We start from the raw sequence: 19,641 nt of genomic DNA, 5'->3' as shown, positions 1-19,641 counted from the left end.
ATAACCTTATTGCCGTTGGCTATATTGTATGTCATCTCCAATAAAATGAAAAAAATATCTAAGAAGAAAACGTGTTTTCTGTTTAAAATGCACAATTGTGGGAAGACAGTAAGCAACCATCCATCTTTTACTTGAATGGTTATGTGTCAGATCTTGAGAGTACAGCTGATAGGTATGTTTTTTCTTTAAATGACATAACAGAAGTGCATATTTAACAGATTCAGTGTGGACAGACAGCGTAAAATGTTTCATGATGCGTCAACAGCGATAGTCTGACACTCGCCTGCTGTTAGGACACTATGTTAGCTGAAACTGGGGCCCTGTATTTCCTTCTGACTCTCACCCCCAGTCTGTTTCTGCTTCTTTGTCTGAACCTATCTCTCTATTTGAGACTGAACCTGTCTCCCTGTTTGAGGCTCATTCTGAACCCTGAATCTCTCAGTCTGAACCTGGGCACAGTCCGGTCCCCTGTCTCTACCTGAGGCGGTCCAGCTCCCCAGTGTCCAAACAGTCAAGTCCTTTGAGTTACAGTGTCCCTCCTCAGTAGTGTTATCTTCCTCTCCAACTGAACCTCACGCCAACAGTCAACAACAGGTAAATTTGTGCCACCCATATACCAGTTACAGTGGTTCCCAGTCCAGTTGGTAAAAACTATCAGGCCTTGACAAAGGTGGATCGATCGCCCTCCATCGTGCAAACACCAGGAGCTCCCTGCCACTTCCATTCAGCAGTCAGTCTCCCCAAGCGGAGCTGCCGACCCAGCTTGACATCCTCCTTGCCGCAGGCTGCACTGTCAGCTTCCTTCAACCCTTCCCTCTAACTCTGCTTCCTCACCAGACCCTCTGCTTTCTCTCTTTATCACTGACATGACTGACTCCATTGCTGGAACTTAATCAGCTGTCATACACAGTTTTCTATGGGTCACCATTTTGAGAAATTGATCTTGCTTTAAATAACATGTATGACCATATAACATTATTGTCCATGTTGGCGGAAATGGTGCTTCTAACAGAAATGCACCACTATTGATACGATCAAAGCAAATGGGTGTTTATCTGGGCTCAAATCATAATTGTTCATTGGGAAACAGTTTCTTTAATCTCATTTAGAATATTTGTGTTGTGTAACCACATTATCTTTTGGTGATTGTATTTTCTCTGATTTTTCATCCGTCTTCCTTTAATGCATTTATATTCTATTTCCTGAGCAGTCAGAGAGCTACAGTTAAGTTCATTTCAGCCTGCACATTATGTTACAAGCAAAGCGTTCCTGACCAGATGTAAGTCACGCACACAGAAGAGCCAATCTGAATGTAAAAATTGTATACCATGACAAATGCAATGCCCCTTTATTCAACAGCTGCATCTTCAAAGAGGCAAAAACTTTGAACACTGCGGATGTTTTGCCTCATTGTCTTGAGACCATCCACCTTGATTCTGACTTCTGTCACTTCTATTTCAGGGCTTGACAACAAGCTTCTTTTTCAGAGACAACAACAAAAGTTGAGAAGAAATTGGGATATATGGGATTTTATTTAAACTCCTCTGCTGTGGTAAAAAGACTGCTCCACAACAAAGACAGTTATGAAACTTATGTAAACTTGTGAACTTATTGTCCCAAAACATCCTCCATACCTAAAGGATTGAATAGGTCGATTAACAGTGACTCCCAGAATGACATACATCACCACTCTCAAAACATCTCCCCTGCAACATGCCAGCGACAGGCGTGATAAAACTTTGCCGTATGCTCACAGTTTGGTTTAGGCACTAAAACTACTTGGTTAGGTTTAGGAAAACATTGTGGTTTGGTCTAAAATAACTGTGCGTACGTAGTTTCAGTTGCATAATGTAGCCTACATGACATAAGTGAACTATGTAAAAAGTCAAAATAAATGTTTACTTTCACTTTCACACTGGCCACAGGCAGCAGTCTCCCTTGCTTGTTTGACCCCACCATCCTTCCCCGACGTCCTCCGTATGCAGACTTGTCACTCTTTATACTAGGCCTACTTGGACTGACTTCCTCCTTTGCTACTGTTATAATTATTACGACCACCAGAGGTCGCTGCCAAATACGAAATGTAAACATGAGTGTCATAAGCTGCTTTCACAGTCAACCAATATTGTTTTTTCTGATGAGGACAGCTGATTGTCCCCTTAGCCAACGAGCTAACTACTAAGAGCGGACCAGGCCTTGTGTATGCAACAGTGGTGAGCCACCTTTTCAAAGATCCCTTCCCATCCCAAAATATAAGTAAGAAAGGTTATATAACATAAACTGCTACATTTTGTCCAGCGTGAACTAAGGCACTGTATGAATGACCTACATCCCAAGACCAGCCTAGAGTACACGCCTTCAGACATGTTTGCAGATATCAAAGCAGGCGCAGATCTGCAACAGGTCAATAACAGCCTCTTTCCAAAACAGTTCATAGGCTGTGCCAGGCCTCGAGCTCCTACAAAGAGATTTTTTGATACAAGCACAGCATGAGTAGAGGTGTACTGGTGGCGGTGTATCACTTTAACAGTAACAACTTTAAAACGTGCTTTTTCTCCTTTAAGGTCTTCCAGCTGTATCCCAGTGTGTATTTTTTAAGGTTAAACAACATATTTGATGATCCATTATCTTCTGTTAGACAACAGCCAGCATTAGCATTCAACTACTTCCTAGCTAACATTACTCTTCAATAGTTAATAAGATACGATAGAAAAGTAAAGAAAAAATAAATTAGGTCTAAGATATCAACATATCATATCTTGGACACATTTCTTTAAGCCAGGAAGTGAAAAATGGAGGAAGTGGTTAATGCTAACGTTAGCTAATGGGTTATCAAATATGTAGTTTAACCTCAAGTTATGGTCCAATTTCCCTCCAGATTTTCATTGTCATTATCATACTCAACTGGTAAGTGATGAAATGATAGCAATTTGTCAGATTTCCTACGTTTATACAACAGGAAGCCTGTAACACAGTAGCATAACATTATCCCAGTCTTCAAGCTCCCCACCCTGAGCGAGACATCAGACAAAAATGGCCGCCATGTGAATTGGTTCAATGGGTCACATTTTGGGAGACACTGCTGAAGCCTCTACAGCTTCGAGGATGACACATGACTTGAAGATTCTACTATAGTCATACATCATTGTCACATTTTACCAACAGCTTGTTTTTTTTTTTTCAAGTTTGAGCAAAAAATTATGTAATTTGTCAAAACGTATTAACAAATGTATGGTTAATAAACATTGCCATGGAATGACTAAAAAAAAATTAAATAAGAAAAGTGCCAAAACACACTGGAGTTGGGTTTAGCCATTGAAAGAAGTTGTTCCTTTGTGTTTTCTTTCATAGTGTCTTAAAAGTGTCAAGCAAGCACGAACAACCCAGAGATAAAGTAGGACAGAACTGCACTCTTACATTCATACGAGAGTTTATTTAATCTTAATTGTATAGATAGCTCAATAAAAGAGGACGGAGACTAGAGTCAGCACTGGCACTTCTATAGGTACAGCCCAGATAGAAAGGCTTATCACAGGCTTATCCTGCTTGGCTAATCACATATATGCAAATTCTGAGTGAGTGGATGTGTAAAAACCGGGGTGTAAGACTGTGTTAGAGTGTGAAACATGTGTGACATAGAATGGGGGAACACATTTTATCTTCTTTACACTTCTGCATAATGATCTGAACTTCTGAAGCTCAGTGTGGAAAATACATATGCATTGCAGTCCTGAATACATTCTGGGATGTGGAACATGAACTTATTTGCACGCTGCACGACCTTTTGTTTTTCTTATTCGGTTTTACACTACATATTGCTGTGCCACATCACACTGGCTAAACACTCTATTTCAATAACTTGTGGCTTACATTTGATTTCCTCTGAGAGCTTCGCTACGCTCGTGGAAACGGCAGCAAAAAGATATGTTTTTATTTTTTTCTTCAGATACGTTCTTCCCAAAAGTATTGTCATTCACGATGACGTGCTTGATCCCAGAAGACATAATTGCTGGGCAAATAGGAGCCATTATATGCTGAGGTTGCTTATATGTGCACTCTGCATGCATGCTTAGATAGAGCCTTGACCTCAGCCATTACCTTCCTCTCTGGAGGACAGCTGCGCGAGATAGAGGTTGAAGTAGTTCTGAATTAAATTGGACACTCGGCTTGACAGACAGAACAGTCTCCGTCAGGTGAAATTGTGGGAAGCATCCCTCCAGGACCTACACAGCTGCCTCAGGCAATAAAAAGATTAATAATTGAATAAATATACATGCATAATAAAAAGCCCATTAGTTTCAATAGAAGGATGATTTAATTATTTACAAGAAACTGCGGAAAAGAAAAGGCAGGAGTTCAAACAAACTACTTGTTTAGTTTGTTATATAGACTGAATACAGTTTTTTTCTGTATTTGTAGATGAAACTAGATAAACAAGCCCAGAATGCCTTCCACATAAAACAACTGCATTCAATTTGATGAATATACATTTTTCCATCCATCATGTTTACATTCCCCATGCAATCTTTTCTGCTGCCACATGCTGCCTATTTTTAGCATGTTACTTCCAACACTGTCAATCAGATGAATAGCATGAAAGCAGAGATAGGTTTGTGTTTTGGTATGTAGAAAACTACTGTAGATACAAACAAAACACAGACCAGCTCATAAAAAAGAACCTATGATGAAGCAGAGTAAGTTCAAGTTCAATAAAGAAGATCTGTTATCTCATGTTTTGATATTTATTTACCCATTTCCTGCCCTTATCTTCTGCATCGCTTCCCTTTCTGATACTGTCAGTCCTTTTAACTCACGACTTAATTCACATTGGTCATGGTTGGGGTTTTTGTGTCCTCGTCTGTCCACGTGTCACTTTACATTTCCTGTCTTTGTCTGTTGTCTTGCCCTCTTGCCCACTCACCTATGTTTTCCTCATGTCTAACCTGTGTTGCTGACCTTGTTTCTCCTGTCTCCCTGGTTTGTGCTGGTTTGTTTAGTTTTTGCATCTGTGGATAACTGTTTTTATCCTGTCTCCTGCGTTCCAGTGCCTGTTCCCCTGATCCTCTCGTGTCCTCTGTGTCTAATGCGGGACATTGTTCTCCATGGTCTCTGGTTTGTTCTCAGTTTTGCATATTTTTGGTCTTTTCTTGGACTTTCCTTTGCCTGCCTTGGCTGCTTGCTTTTGTATTTCAGATCTTTGGACGTTGCATAGAAGTTTATCATCAAAGCTAACCTTTTGTCTATGTACCTTCCTGTGTCTGTTGTGTTTGGGTCCATTTTTGAACAACGTTACGTCACGATCTGACCGATGATCTTCTTGATCTACTCATGTTTCTTGAATTGATCCATGGATGCACAGTACATTTATTTCACATTTAGACACTTTAATAGTATATAGTAAGTAATAATATAATAATCACAACCAGAGCAGCTCCCATCACACTAACCATCTTCCCAGAGCAGCCTTCGGAACAGGTCGACTGGCGGTCTCACTGTCTATGACTCATGCTGTCAAAGTACCCCGATGCTTATATCACTGGAATATATTAATAATTTGTCAGCTTATTTCTTCAAACGAAATTGAAATATAGCACTGTAGCTGTCTTACTAGCTGTAAAAAAAATAATAATAAAATAAAAGGTTCGCTACTGGAAACTTAAATCATAACTGACCTGTTTACCACTGGGAAATTGTAGCCAGTGCTGAAGGAAATTGTGTTTTCTACATGATCCATTTAAATCTTTATTTTATTCAATGCAACTGCATTATTTGCATAACCAAGATGAGTTCATTTTAGTCAAAGAAAAGGTTGTAGCTTTTGAGTGATGGTTTGTCAAAAGGTTTGGGTCCCTTTTGACAAACTCTGACAGTTGCACTTTTCTACTAGCATCTCTGCATGTAGCATCGCTTTTCTATGCTGCCTACAGGATATTCCTGGAGGTTCAGCAGAGAGGTTACATCGTCCACCTCCTTGGTTTACTCTTAGAGAGATGTCTGGACAGGATCTGGACTCAGGGGGATCCTGCCCTATCTCCTATCTTCATATCGGCCTACGCTTAATGAAATGCTTCACTCCAAGGGTTGTGATTGCCAAAGTGCTGTGCTAACCTCAATAGATATTGTGAGACACTTTCATTGACCTCTCCTTATTAAAATGCACTTCAGTGGTCTCAACAAAAGGCAGAAGCCTTCATGGAAAGTGGTTTTATTTTGTCTCCTTTATGAAACATTTGTGGAATATTAATTTTACCATAATAAAATTACTTTTTGGCTTGTGGGCTATTATCTCTGTTAACATGCAAGATGCACATGCTGCTTATTCATTTTAATGTAGCATGTGAACATTTGTTTAGACCCCCCATAATTTATCACTAATGGACTCATCAATCACTAAAATAATTAGCCTTAGGGCTACCTAAAGGCAAGGTAAGATAACATAAGGTATCATGATGTTTCAGCCGCTAACCACATTGGGAACTGGTTCAGTCAGCACATAATGATTTGCTGTGTTGTTGTTGTGACTTTAAGTACCCTTAACTGTCTTCCTTGGGCCTATAATTAGCTGCTCATTGTGTACCTCACCATTGGGCATTTTCTCATGCTTTTTCAGCGCTGTCTTTGTAAATTCTTGAACCAACAACACTCCTGGCAAACATGTAGAATTACTCATGGGCTGCAGCACAATCAATGGGAGAAATTGATGCAGTGCGGGGCAGTTTGTCATGTATATGTAATTAATTATAACATGTACGCCGACCCTCGGAAGGGGAAAAAGTCTGTAAGGTGGTGAAGAAATACCCTTGGGTTTCCGCCGCATCACCTTGAGCAAACAAATCCGCCGTAGGAATAGCAATGGCAAAAAATAATCTTGCCCTCTGTGCGCTACCTGCTGAGTAACTATTAGGGCAACATAGCCTCCTGAGGTCGGCTCCAGTAGGGAGGTGAGCATGCAGGCAAGGACTTAGTCATCAACGATTCCACAGCTTGAGTGTGGGTGTACTGTGGAAAAGTTCAGAGGCATCCTAGGTGTGCTCCCAAGGGCGGAGGATGGAGGTCTTGAGGGGGATTTTCCACGCAGTGTTCAGCATGTCAGCTCTCAGCAGGTGGACCTTGTATTAACATGTGTCAGTCTGCGGGGGAGGCAGGCAGGGGAGAGGGAAAAGAGCAGACGCAAACCTCCATTATGCTAAGAGAGGGGTATGGTGATGAGGACAACAACAACAGAGCCAAACAGTCATCGACAATCCATGGATGTCACAGACCACCCGGCTCGTCATATTTCAAAGCGTGCCTTCCTCTGGGTAGTGATGGGGCACTGGGACAGTCTGGTAAAAGGCAACATAATCAATCAAAGCAGGCAGCCTGACATTCACCATCGCAGAACATTTCAAAGGGGAAATCACAGCCATAGCAGTTTTTCTTTCATTTTGTCTATGCTGTGCTCCAGCTCACATCAAACACACTGGACACCGTCTTTGAATAGCCAGCCCATTATCCGCATGTAGTCTTTATTTTACGAAAGCCCAGATACAAATAAAATGCCTCAAAAGAACATTAAAGTCCCCGTCAGTCAAAAACATGTTTTTCTTCTTGTTCCTACAGTTGTTCCGACAGCTTAACTGTGTGGGATGATACTGTATATGTGAGGTTTGGAACTACTACATTGTTTTCACATTCGTTTCTGGAGGTGTACATTTTCTTTGTTCTTACTGAAAATCTGATTTTAAGAGGTGGGACTACAAGCATAATTTGTGACATCACAAAGAGTTTGGAAGCCAATCCTGGTCCGATATTCAGCATATACAAGTGGGGTGTGGAAACTCAAAGCCTCCAGTGTACATACCCTGGGAATGGACTTCACAGTGAAATAGACATCTTGTGTCCAGCAGTTACACTTGTGGAGTGTCAAAGAATGTTACATGTTCAAATATTCTGGAATTCTTAATGAGGGAGAAGGAATAGGTGCCATTTTAGGGGTTTTAATATGGTGATTATACTTTTTTTCTGCAAAAACACATACACTATAGAATTTTATGTCTTTATACAAAGGTGGAGGGGATCTTTAACCACTGCCTGTTGATTATGGTTTGGCAACTTTTAGGACTTCAACTAACAATTCGTTATCGATTAATGCTCATCACAAGTTCCCAGAGCCCAAAGTGACATCTTCGAATCGTTAATTTGGTCCGTCCAACAGTCCAAACCCCAAAGACTGTTTATTTGTTAGCATAAATGACAAGGAAAACCAACAAATCCTTACATTTAAGAAGTAAATATTCAGCTTTTTTTTCTTACTGCTCTTATCGGAGCAGTACCTCCGAGAGCTATGGAGGTCAGTTTAGCAGCAGCAGGACAAGAAGAGGAAGTCTTCAAATGTAACTTTTTGGGAGAGCTTGTACGAGTCGGTGAGAAGTTGTAAACATCTGTATGATGTTACCTCGGCCAGACACAGAGACCGACAGTTAAAACAAAACAGCTGTGAGCCCAGTTTGACTCTGAGCAGCACATCCAGCTGTTGTATTGCTGACCATCCATGCCTACACAAGGGATGCATAGATGCATGTGGGGAGTGACAGTTATATGGTTTCAAAACAGATGCATCTAATTGTGTAAGTAAAGGGAGCATAAAATGATCTCAGACTTGAGGAGGTCCTTATATTTTTAAATCATTATTCATTATATATTTTTGCCTTTATTTGATTGTTGACCACAAAGGCATCCAGGAGAGAGTGACATGAAATCAAACTGTGGGACAGTGCAATTTTTTGGATGCTTCTTGACCAGTAGACCATGGGGACAACTGCCATATTTTGATCCTTTTCCCATTCTGCCTGTTGTTGCTCACCACCACCTGTCCCCTCTGAGGAAAAATGACAGCACTGGACTTCTGTTCAAACACATTGTAATGTTCCTCTTGAATGCCAAAGCGAGTTATTATGTGACGTGACCTTAACCGTATGACATTTTTATAACCTAACCCAAGCGTTTCAGTTGATGAAACCAAACAGTGTGATACGTTCGCCATACAGATCAGCAGATCAGAATAACGCTCAGTGGAGTCATTATGAAAAGCTTTGACTAGTGACCTACTTTTTTCATGCAGGACACATAATAGAACCAACACATAAGTATAGAAAACGTGTTTCAACCCGCATACTGCTGGAGTGCTGGAGGGGAGGACACATGCTCTGTCTGAGGAAACAGCTGTGCTCCGTTACTTCTAGTCTTGTGAGTAATTAGCATGCTTGAAACTATATTACATGCGTACACAGTTGAGTTAAAGAAATTTGATTTCTCATGTTTATTGTGATAAATAATGTGGAGTCCCATTCACCTCTACATGAGTGGAATAAATAAAGAAAAACCTCAGATGTAATCTAATGTTTGAGTCATAAATATTGAGAAATGTACCCAGAGCTTGGCACAGTAACTGCTCCCTGAGAGAGAGGACAGGCAGAAAAAACCAAAACCTATATTTCATCCTCTTCATATCCCCGGAATTGCGAAACTCAAGCCAATTGAAAAGATACAAGAAGAGAGGGCGAGATAGGGAGCGGGATGAAAGAAAAATATTAAATGTTCTGAATGTATTACATCCCCAAAAGAAATTTGCGGACCTGTCTTGATTGTGTGAATAGGCATTGCAAGAGAATTTAAAGACCTCCCTGTTCATCATAGTTTCTTTACCAGCTCCCAAATGACCCAGGCCAACCCCAGCCCAGTTGACAGGATAAAATATTAGCATTTAAGGTTTCTGCAAACCACAGGTACATTCAAATTTCAACATTTCATAGGTTGCATACCATACTGAGATGTATACAGAATGTGTCCTATCACAATAACAGTACATGTTTATCACCTGACATTCATGTAGGAGTCGGAGGTAAGTGGTGGACTGGGTGACAAGGCTCGCAATTCGAGTCTGCGTTACAGCTAAGTGTGAAACCACTGGATATTTTTGATGTGAAGTCGGGCCATCTGAAGCCATGGTTGTGATGACAAAACTGGGTGTTTGTAAGGGGACCTTTGGACAGCTCCAGTTGTGTTTGTGGCGACCAAAAGAGGTATTGTATGCCCTTCCATTGGAGAACACATGCCCTCTAGGGTTCCCTTGCGTTGGAGAAAAAGTGTTTTTGATGAGAGATGACACAAATTGAATACCAAGAAGGGAGGCTCTTTTTAGAACTGGAATATCTTAATCAGGAAAGTATTGTTATAAAAATGAGGAAATAACTTACAGGCTTGCACACTTATTGCTAAACACTATTTGGATACAAACATAACACAGCAGATGTTTCTACAGAGATTTTCTCCACGTAATGCTTTTGATACTTGGTCGTTTTCTGATTGCTTGTTTGTTCATGTTGTTGTTTGTAAACCTGGGGCTTCCCTTGCCACGTCCTCTGCCTCAACTGACAGCTGTTCGGCCCAGCAGGCCCCCGAGGCAGAACACGAGGCTCCATCTGATGTCAGTTTGTCTGGTGACGGCGGGCCAAGGTGCCTTGTTTTTCCATCAACACCGTCACCTCTGGGCCCAGAGAGCATCTTCGGCGGGACAGGGTTTGGACACCGGTAATGAGACACGCTGTATGGTGAGAGTCATGCATGACAACTTTGACAAGTCCATAAGAAGGCCACATAAGTCTCCACCTTCCTGTGTGGCGAAGACTCTGTATTTCTAGTGCAGTGGGGTTGCCATTGAGTGCTACGCTTAATGAGTCCCTCTCACAGAAAGTGTAGGTGTACTTGTCAGTGACACTGTCCAGGCAGTAAGTGTTCCTGTCAAGTGGCACATACCTCAGCCTTCTATTATAGTCCAAGCTCTCCTCAACTTGGAAGTTTATTCAAATTGAAGAGTGCGTGTGTTATAATTGAGGTCTGGTGTGACAAAAAGTGTGACGTGTTTGGTGATGATGAGAATAGTTTCTTGTTTGTCCCAATACTGTGTGTTCTGTTTCTTCTGTCCACATGGGTTTGACTCAGCCGTAGTCGCAGGACTGGACTTGTGGTGGTAGCCATATGGCTTCCAGGCCAGCCTGCTCTTCTATCTCTGCCTACGCATTCCACCAAAATACAGGCCTGACAGTTTGAGAATGATGTCATTTAGTTTCCTTTGAATTCCCAGACCGCAGTGCATGTATACGTCATCATCCCCTCTTGTTCAACAACATGGTGGCACCTATAGTGTCTTAATAAGAAGACAAAAGGCATGTGGCTACAGTGGGCACACTCTAGCTTAAATAGCTGAGGTGTAAATTAAAGCAACATTATGTAGAAATGGCATTCTCATTCTTATGAGTCCAAAGCCAAAACTACCTGCACCAAACTTAGAACTTTTCTAAAGGTGAAAAAGAAGAATGGATACTAAAATGAAATGGAATGTGATGTTCAGAATTTTGTTTAATCATCTGAAACTAATAATCATTGTATTTTCATTACCTTAGAATTAACCTTTTATATCTACAGAGGGAGAGGGTCCTCTTCCATGTGGCACCGTCAAGTTTTACACAGTCGCCCAGAAAGAACAAACCAAACGCTTGCTCTAGAAAGGGGCCCACAGCGTTCTTTGCCTTGTTAGCGTCCAACTTATGGTGGGTGATGGAGGGGTGTTAGTTAGTCAGTTAGTTGCAATCTGTAATCTCACTGCTAGATGCCACTAAATCCTACACATTAGGCTTAGAAATGTAAAAACCTCACTCAAAATGTGTAATGGAAAAGACAAACAAAACATATTGGAAAGGGAAAATGAACTACAATATTACTACTACAGTAGTTTATTCATCTCCCCCTCCCTTTAACATTGGAGACTTAACATTTGGCCTGTTGGTACGCCTTAGCATCAATTTGATCCAGTGGCACTACTAACTGCACTGACAACTGTGTGATTACATTGATAGGGGAGGTGTTACTTTGATAGGGTAATGGCAATATGGCTTCCCATTACAAAAGGAGTCCCTGAGGATTTATGAATATGTTTCAGTTGTGAAGGAGTCCTGTGGGAATTCACTGGTCAACCACAGGCTGGATTTTATTTGGATTGCATCAGTCAATTACATTTCCAAAACATTTTACAGCTTCTTATTTTTCTTTTTAACATTTATGATTATGGCCTGATTATCCAGAGTAAAAAGTAATTGCAAGCATGGTGACTAGTTAGCTCAGGTAAAGGTTTTTAATTCCTTAATGTGAGATTCTCTTTCTTGTCACTGGTATATGTGGCAGTGTGTAAGTCATAAACATCATGTTCTCTTGATGTTGGAGGCCTTGCAGATCAGGCTTGGAGGAAAGGAAATACATAGATATTACTTCAAACCGGCTTTATGAATTTGCAGCATCATTATTGATGACTTGATTTGATCGTATCTGATTTAATGGCTCATAATTCCCTTGTGATAATAAAAAAACATTATCTAAATAAATGTCAGTACACAGACATGCTGGGTTTATTGTTTGAATGCACCTTGTAAATTAAGTGTTGAGAACCATAATCCAACAATTGATAATTAAAGGAGCCATCGAGGGAAGATGTAATTCATCATCTGTGTATTCTTAACTGTTCTGTAAGTGATTTTTATTGACTTTCACTTATTGCCTGTTAGGATCCTCTAACAGCCTGTTTTTTTTTTTCTGAGCTGTGGGCTTGTTCCCTGATAAGCAAGTTCACAGACATGTGCCTGGAGCAAGGATAACGTCGTTTTTGATTAGAATCCTTGACACAAATCCCTCGTCCCTTTTGAAGTTGCGGACCCTCTCTCATGGCCGTGATACCGCCTTAGGGATATGAAAAGACATAGATACAGCTAAGCGAATTCATGATAACTTTCATCTTGAACTGTTCGATTTAATAAGCATCCATTCTCATGTTGTTCGTGTTTGTGATACTCCTCAGTTTTCACTACCTTTACTGTCTGGTTCCAAACCTGCAAAGGTTCTTTATCGTTTGTGGTAATTGTATCTGTATGCTTCATGTTAAGCTACCTTTAGTCCAAGTTAAGCTTTCAAATAGCTATATGTTAAGTTGATTTAAAGGAAGGCTTTTTTTTTTTTTCCCTTTCCTTCAGTATTTTATATTCTTATGCATGTAAAAGATCTGCACCAACAGAAACTCCTCTTTCCCACAGAAAACACTGCTCCTAAACATCTCGTCACCTGGTCTCACCTTTAAATTCCGTGACTTTGTGACATTGCATTACATCACCATGTCACACATTTGCATAATTTATGCCTCATAGCTAGTTTGGCATGTGAGAATTGATATGGCACAGCTGCTCTGTTGTTGTTGGCGGTGCAGGGTCCGGTATTTGTGAGCTGACCAATCAGAGGAGACTGAGTAGGGGAATACAAAGCTGCATCACTGGACAGTATGAGAAAACTGATGTGTTTCTCTGTCTCTGCAAACCATTCATATATTTAATCTTCATATGCCTTTATGTCATTTTTCTATTACATATCTGGTTAGGCTTTGGCACAAAAAATGCTTGGTTAGGGTTAGGAAATGATCATGTCTTGGCATGAAATCGCTGTTTTGTCACCACAAACTTGATGGAAATGGTCCTGAAGTGTTCCTAAAATTATTCAGTGGTGTCAAGCTTCCCAACGTTGAAACATCATGGTCCCGTGTGCCCAAATATCCAGTGGTTTCACACTTGCTAATGTTGAAACCCAGTCTTGAACAGCGGTCACTGGCTCAGCAGCCTTTGTGCCTAACTCCACTTCCATCACCTCCACCTCCTGATATGAAAGTCAGGTCGTAAGCATGTGATGTGATCGTGAAGTGACATGTTTTTGTAGAAATCTCACTATAATATATGGACACGTACAAATGCGAACGTAACGTTTGTTGGCAGAAACGTTAACCGCCAACATTTCATCCTGGCGAATGGGCTGACGCGAGAACAGCAATCAGGTCTGGTGAAAACCTGCGCCTTGGTACGAGTAAAGATCACAGCCACACCTTTACAAAGGACACTGTCAGCAAAAATAGAAATGGTTCAGGATCACAGAATCTGAAGTTCAGTCCTCTGAGGTGTGGCTGATTGATGATGCCAATGTGGTTTTTCACTCTTAAGCTTCCTTTTCCTTGAGAGAATTCAGGGTAGGAGCATTGAATGGGCTAAATGTGGTGTTATGCTGTATGCTTTGAACAATGCAATTTTGCTTTGTAATGTATAAAAATGCATGCTTTGTGTGGTGCTGAGAAAAGAAGCCATTACCAAGAGGATCAGAGGCTGCAGCCAGCGCTGTAAGGATGCTTTCTCCTTAATGCTCCCAGCACAGCCATTAAAGTCCACCCAACAACTCAGCTCAGCCTGTATCTCCCACTTCTGATGGCTCCTCTGTGGTCATTTATCAGTCAGCAAATGTTAGAGCCAGAAAATACAAGGGCAAGTCGGGGAAGGGACGACGAGCAGAGGTGGCAAAATAATTTTTATCTCTCTGCCAAACTTTGAAAACAAGAAACTTGGACGGACAATTTGTCAAGGCCAGCCCATATATATTGTTAACCCACACTGAGACTATTCTCACCAACAGAGATATAATTCTATCTTGGAAAACAGAAACAAAAACATAGATCAGGTAAACAACATGTTTAAATCCCCAAATATTGTTTTTTTTTTTTGACTTGATGTGTTTTCACAAAGACACAGAAGCTTCTGGATATTTATGTACTTACTGCAACCAGTTGGCAAAGGAGTCACCGCTTGAATTATTCCACAATTATCAGCAATTAGTGCTCAAAGTCAGACACATTCGTCCCCATTCATTTGTTATTTTGTTGATTCATTTGTTAAATGGCTCATTGCGTTTTGGTCTCAGTGAATGATACGTTTTAGGGTGCATCATTAGTAACATGGTAGGAAATGTTGTCTTTCTGCAAATTTGCAAAAAGCCCTTAATGTCTTTTTGAACCCGTGGTGTGTTCTTCATGACACTTAATTGTATATATATCACGCATTACATCACTTTTTACAGAGTAATGTGTACTGTATCCTTTACCCTTTAATTGCCCCCCGGGGACAAATAAAGCATTTTGAATTGAACTGAATTGTATAAGTGATTAATGTAAAGGAGAATACAACTTTCTTCCAAAATAACAATTTTACTCATAATTAAACTTTACAAAGAGAGTGTTCCAGGAAACGATTGCACGATGCAATTTTTTGTGTTTTTTGAGCAAGGAGTTGTGTTGTAAACAAAGAAAAGTAATGTTTGCTTTCAAGGTCACTCACTAAAATGCATGGTGAGTATCTAACAAATGTGATGATTGTCTCCAAAACATTTCAAAAGCAAACTTAAAAGGGCATTTTTTCCATCCATGTTAGCTTGCTGGACATCTTGGGTAAACTCAGGCTGTCATTTTCTTTAGCCCGACAGGTAAATAAGGTCTCCAACCTAACTTTAGTGAAAGTGTTGTTATTTAGATATAAAGGCATCAAACATGCATTTTAAGTTATTGTAAACAACAGCACAGTATCACAGCAAATAGTATATATTCAATGTATTCATGTATGTTTCATGAAATTGTTTAGGTTTAATCTGATTTTGATCAGAAAGCAATCTGAATGGAGGCTGGTGCAGATGGAACCTCAAGGCTATTCCACTGCATATGCCTGAAATCTAAGAGAACAATCAGAGAACCGCAGACTTGATTCATTTCCAGGGCAAAATAACCTCACAGCATGAGGCTGGCCGCTGCCTGATGATACAAAATGGATGCACCTGTGAACCAGCTGCCCTAAATCAAGGTTGTTCTTCATTTCAAGTTCCCCGCTCGGTTGAATCAGTTTGAATATACGCTTGAAATAGATAATACAGTGCATGCATGTGTCTCTCTGTGTGCTGCCAGTGTCACAGGGACACGACTGGTGCACACACACGCAGACGAAATATGCATAAAATTACCATGCAAGCTCGCTGAAAAGGTTAGGGTGCTTGTTGGCTAGTGTTCAAACAAGACGAGAGTAGCGTAGGTGGCAGGAGTTGTGTTTGGTGATGAGTGGGAGTGAAGGAGGTAACTCAGTGTCAGAAATCTCTGAAACATCTGTTACCTTACCCTGCTACCTGCAAACTGGATTACTGGTGAATAATGTTGCCTCTGTGATGGCCCTGCAGGTGTTAGAAAGGTGCTGTCCATTAAAAATAGTACGAATTAACACATTGTTCTACTGAAATCTGAATGTAGCTTCTGTGTGGTTGGTTGCAGAATTATAAAGGAATTAAGGGATTGTTGCAGTAAACCAGGTACATGTGATCCTTTTTTTTCACATTTTTATTCTTCACCAGTGGGGCTTAAGTGTGTTGAGGTTGGTCAGTCAGTCAGTTGGTCAATCCGACACTTCTCTGCAGAGTATAGCCCAAACTTTACTGGATTTTTCAAGCACATACCAATACATTTATATTTGAAAACAACAATGAAATACTCAACCCAGTTGCCAGAATAAATGTTGGCAATGTCATTTCTGCAAACCCAAAACATGTTGAAACTTTAAATTTCTTTATATTGCAACTTTACATTTACTCAACTTCAGTTTTCTTTATTATGTTGTGACCATGCTGTGTTCATGATCTGAGTGAGTTAAGGGGGAAAAAAACACTTGGTTAGGGTTAGGAAAAGATCAAGTTTTGGCTTAAAATACCTATTTTTTGATTGCCACAAACAAGGCTGAAGACATCCCAAAGTCTCGTTAAAAGTATCAGATTTTTTGTCACCACAAATTGTCCCATGGAAAAATATCCAGTGGTGTCACACCTGCAAATGTTGAAACACAGTCTTGAACTGAGGTCACAGGCTTAACAGCCTACTCGCCTGTAACTCCACCACAATCTCCTCCACCTCCCGATATATATATATATATTTTTGGTATACAGATAAGGGGACATTCCACTGTGTACAAATAAACTTATTTTGACGTTTCTTTTGTGGAATTACTAATCAGCCAACATACTGTATACAGTACAATATATGTGCAATAAGCTAAAATTGGCAGATATAGGTCCAGCTACATGGAATTTGGAATTGGTCTGCAATAGTTTCCTTACTATTTATGTGACCCCCAAAGATACTCCCCAGACCAATTTATTGGTTCGTGGTGAGGTATTATTTACAGTGAGGGAAACATATCATAGTCTCTTTTGGCATTTCCTAAACTTGGCAACCAAGGCCAACTGATATGATATACTCAGGTTCAGACTCTTACAGACAGATACACTGTTCTCTATTAGTGTGTAGTAGATGTGACCTGAAGATCACACAATGTTACTTGAGATAACTTGGGTAAGCATAGTTTCTTGTTTGGATTCCAACACCAAAAGAAATCATGAAATTTCTTCAGTAACAAGCTGACCAGTTCTTAAGAACTCCTTCACACTTACAAAATATGATAGAAAGATTTCCTTGAAATTTATCTGAACATTCTTCTATGAGTTCGTCTGAGAGCACCACCATCTAGCTAAGACATCCACCTCACATCGAAAAAGCACCATTAACAAATTCCATGAGTTTTTTTCTTGTCTGTCGCCTTTGTACTCTATTTATTTCACAGCTCTATGATTTTAATGACCCCCATGACATTTAATTTGGCATCAACTGCTTCATATAAAGAAAAGATACAGAATAATTGCACAAGGTCATAATTTCAAGTACAGACTTTCATTTTAAATTAACTTTTTAAAATGCATTTTCAGTATTTCATTCTAATGCTTGCCAACCTTTCTTTGGCTTATGTTTGTGTTAAAACAAGCTGGATTAATATGTCTGTGAATCCTGAGTGGTTTACTCAAAGTGGTTTTCTCTTTTCAAGTGTGAAGAGTTTGTTTCACATGAAAAAAAGTAGTGATATTAAGGTGCAATATGTAGGAATTGGCCACCTGTCGAATTCATACTCCAAACCAACGGGGGAGCACATCACCAAAGTAACCACTAAATGCTGCTAACTACAGCTGCAATTAGCGAGTTAGCTCACAGGCTTGGAGCACCGCTAGTTCAGGAGCTTAGGACTGTGACGGGCCGGGGCTAGCTGGTTAGCATGCTATCATTGATAAATATTTTTTCAACAATACATGATGTCATAACACCATAACTGTTATTTCATCACATTCTGTTGATAATTGTGAATGAAAAATTGAAAATTAAAGTTCCTACAAGTTCCTACATATTGCACCTTTAAAGTCATTTGTGTAGTTGAAATGTATTTTTGACTGTCACATATCCTGTTAAACATTTACATCCCCCTCTCATCTATTTTGCAACCCCATTGTGGAGTCATGACACTTATCATCTATAATACAAACCAGAGATCAAAATGTTTGTTTTGTGCCTTTTTTCTTTTTAATGAAAATGATTCAAATTTATTTGGGATATAATGCAAACAATTCCATCCACATAAAAGTAAAAGTAGACAATTATTGCAGTCCATTTAGTCCATTTATTTTTTGTTTTATCTAAAACAACTACTGCAGGAAATGTTATCAATTATCAAAGCTTGATTGGATCCAAGTTCAGATTAGATATGCAAAAAACGCACATTCATGACATTGTCCGGGGTTTTTATTCATTCAGGCTCACTGTTGAGGGCGATCACCTCATTACCGCCCTCACATAAACAGAACCCCTCACCAAGGGCAGCATGCAGAACTAAAGAGGTTGAGCACATGAAAGCAGTAAAAGCTTTCAATATCATACTTGTTGTGCATGCACACAAGGCTCCATTTTGTTTCCTCTGAGTGGCTTTATGGTTCAGGGGCATCATCAATTTTCATCTGTCTCTTTTCTGCCCAGGTGGTCTGCGGCGCCTCCATCGCTCTGTCTGTAAACATCCCAACAAATATGGAAAGATCAAGTGAGGTTTTATCATTATCAGCCCAGGCAATGTCATACAGAGCTGTGGTTTCCTCTGCTAGATCATTAGCAGTAAATCAAATGGAACATAAGCACACTAATGAATAGAACTGCGAACACTATTTATACAGAATATCTGGCAGGGCAGACCCAGTGCGATGACTTGACATGTTGACCGAATGCTTCTCAGTATGCTTTCGGGAGGCCATTTATCTAATTTTTGTTTAAGGTCAGCATACTATTAACCCTTCGCCATGCAGCCACACGGTATATAATGCAACAAATACCAATGGTACATTGCGTAGATGTTTTGCTGTTACTCCGTCCTCGCAAATTAAACTAAAGGAAGGCCTCGTGGAGTTAAGGTATCAGCCGAAGAGTTCAAATACATTAAATTTCCAACAAAGACGGACCACCCTTGCCCTCACTGTATCCCAGCTGGAGCCTGCCTCAGCTCTCCCTTAATCTGACAAAAAGATCCCAGCCAAGCACTTTTCTTGGGGTTAATTGTATGTGACATCCATAATACAGCTTTGGTCAATGGTTATCTTCGCATGGGTGGAGAGCAAGTTGTTTCACTCCTGATGTTATAAGTTCTTCAATGTGCTCTTTCTCCACTTACCAAAAAAAAAAAAAAAAAAACTTCTCATTATGCGATTGTTCTTAGAAAAGTTCAAATGCCTAATTAATTTAACAAAAAAATTGATTAATTCAACCTTTTGAAATGGGTAACGATCTCAGAGATGATGACACGCTGTAACCACCATCGTGATTAACGCTGATTACAAATATTTAACATAAAG

Source organism: Pagrus major, chromosome 12 (assembly GCF_040436345.1).
Source record: "Pagrus major chromosome 12, Pma_NU_1.0".
NCBI lineage: Eukaryota > Metazoa > Chordata > Actinopteri > Spariformes > Sparidae > Pagrus > Pagrus major.
This window is presented reverse-complemented; position numbering follows the sequence as displayed.